Source organism: Petaurus breviceps, unplaced genomic scaffold (assembly GCF_028583685.1).
Source record: "Petaurus breviceps papuanus isolate PSGF00001 unplaced genomic scaffold, PetGlider_PUasm1.0 490, whole genome shotgun sequence".
Taxonomy (NCBI): domain Eukaryota; kingdom Metazoa; phylum Chordata; class Mammalia; order Diprotodontia; family Petauridae; genus Petaurus; species Petaurus breviceps.
In genome coordinates this window covers 10,508,777-10,511,300 of record NW_027186352.1, presented here as the reverse complement: position 1 = coordinate 10,511,300, position 2,524 = coordinate 10,508,777, and the positions used below count along the sequence as shown (strand labels likewise).

At 53.4% G+C, this 2,524-nt stretch overlaps 1 pseudogene; it reads right to left on the bottom strand.

Annotated features, from left to right (window-relative positions):
- Positions 1 to 369: 369 nt before the first annotated feature.
- Positions 370 to 2,183, bottom strand: LOC138172033 (protein YIF1B pseudogene; annotated as a pseudogene).
- Between the last annotated feature and the right edge of the window lie 341 nt (positions 2,184 to 2,524).

Below are 2,524 nucleotides of genomic sequence, written 5' to 3'. Positions count from 1 at the left end.
ATGGAGGGACATGTGGCCCCTGGCTACAGGAAGAATGTCAGGTGTCAAGCTACATCCCTATGATGTAAGGAACTTACTGGAGTTGGCTCCAGGCACTCATCAGGAGGGGTACATGAAGAAAGGTTCTCCAGGAAGCAATGCAGAGAGACAGGCTTTGAATGGGGGACAACAGCCCGCTAAGCCATGGTCATGCTTGAAGCCAGTCCCATCCATGTGCTCTTAGCTCCAACATCTAAAATTCTAGAGACGGCAGAGAGAGAAGCTCTTGGTGAGATTATACTCTCTCTCCTTGTGTGGTCTGAGATCTAATCTTGCTCAGCAAACTCATTTTCTCTGGAGTATTTTTATTTTTTTTAATTTTTTTTCAGCAGCACCCCCAAGGGGTTTATTTCTCCCTGTAATAGACGGCCATGGGTGGCAGCCCCGGCTTGGAGCATGCTGTGCAGTTGGAGATCTCTAAGCACCTTAGAGGATGGGGACTAGGGGAGGAAAAAGAGGAGATGGGCAAGGGGGACAGGCTCTTTCCTAGGGCAGGGGGTTTGGGAACTCGGCTCAAGCATAACACGCAAGGAGGAGATGATCTTTGTGGAGGGGCAGGTTCCAGTCAAAGGGCCAGGGACTTTGTGGGAAGAGAGAGAATGGGCCGGCAGCTCAATCCAGAGCCACGGCCCCCCAGCCCTCTGTGGGGCTCCACTTCCTGCTTCTCTAGTTGGCAGAGGTGAGTGGCCTGGTCCTTGCCAAGCCCCACTCCGTGTCTGGGCAGCCTCCTGGGCTCCTCACCTGACCAGGTGAAAGGTGAGCCAGTACATGAAGAGGGGCTGGGCAGCCGCGATGGCCATGGTCAAGTACATGCATAGCTGGTTTCGCGCCCCTCGCACCAGAACGCCTTCAGCTGCCACTTCTGAGAGGATTTTCAGGCGAAGGGTCCAGATCCTAAAGACGAAGATGGCCACACAACACCAGCTGAGCACCAGGCAATTAGCCCGTCCTCCCGAAGAGCAGGCCAGTCACCACCCCGCCGATCATCTCGACATACTTGTACCCCGAGAAGGCCAGCAGGTCAATGGTGGGGAGGTCTGTGTTGACGGTGACCAGATAGAGGCTCAGCAGGATGACCAGCACCTCCACCGTGAGCCAGGCCAGGGCCGAGCTGGCCTGCAGACCCAGGAGGTCCGGGGAGAACCTGTCCTGCATCCCCAGTGCCAGGTCAGCAACCAGGATGTACGTGATGAAGGCCATAGCTGGAATGTAGAGATCTGGGGCGTTGACATCAAGCCTCGGGGCCACCGGCATGTCCTGCTGGTACTGTACCTCCCAGTCCTGGTGCAGGTAGGGAAACACCAAGAGCCCCAGCTTCTTGCCCACGTGCACAGTGTCCACAGCAAAGTAGTACTTAAGCTTGGTGAGGGGAATGAAGCGGTCAATTGTGAGGTGCTTAGCACGGTCCAGGCACACAGCTGGTGCAAGGTGGGTGCACAGTAGGCACACAGTGAGCACAGTAGGTGCACAGTGGGCACACAGTAGGCACAAAGTTGGCGCACAGTAGGCACACAATGAGTGAAATAGGCACACAGTGGGCTCACGGTAGGCACAGAGTTGGCACACAGAGGGCACAGAGTTGGCGCACAGCTGGCACTGCGGGAAGTCGGATGCTATTATGACTATGATCAGGTGAGAAGGGCCTGGGGAAGCCTCAGCACAGTGCGGTGCCAGGTGCTTCCCGCCGCCGCACCTCCGCCAGGCCCTGGCTGCATCCCGGACCAGGAGAGCCGACCCAGCCTTGATGGACGCCAAAAAGGCTGGAGTATTTTTATATGTAGGACTTCTCCATTTCTGGGTGCTGCTTTTATTTGGATGAATGGATTTACTCTCTATTTATTCTCTGTTTGTGATGATCTTTTGTGTAACTAATGTTTGGTGGGACGTATAAGCTGGTGAGTGCAAGGACTCTCCTCCCTTGAAGAGAATCAGGGAAATAGCTCTCCTTCAGGCTCATTACTAGAACAGAAATATCATTCTAGCCCAATAGCCATGCGAAAACTGGAGGAGAGGTTGCTTTGACTCAGCTGTCCCAACCTTGCCTGTTCCTCGCCACCACCGCCCCCAGCTATCCTGCTCACAGCACAATCCTTCTCCCGCTCTCTGATGGCTGGGCCAGACTCCACACCTCCCTCGAGCCACATTTATGTATTTAGATGACCCACACACATATCTGACATGTGGGTACCATATCTCACACAGATGTCAAATATTATTATTATTGCTACTATTATTATTCCCTTGTGTAAGGAGAGATGTACCCGGTAATAATGGCCTATTGCTTTTAACATCAGGGGCCTGACTCCCTCCTCTGGGAAAGCCTCTCTGTCCCAAAGCAGCTGCAACTGTCTGCATCAGAAGGTAAACCATGTACTCCCAGAGGCTGCCTCTATTTTTAGTTACAGATAAGTCAGTCAGGGGATGTAGCATTTATTAAGTGCCTACTATGGGTCAGGCATTGTGCCAATTGCTGAGCCCAGGGTGT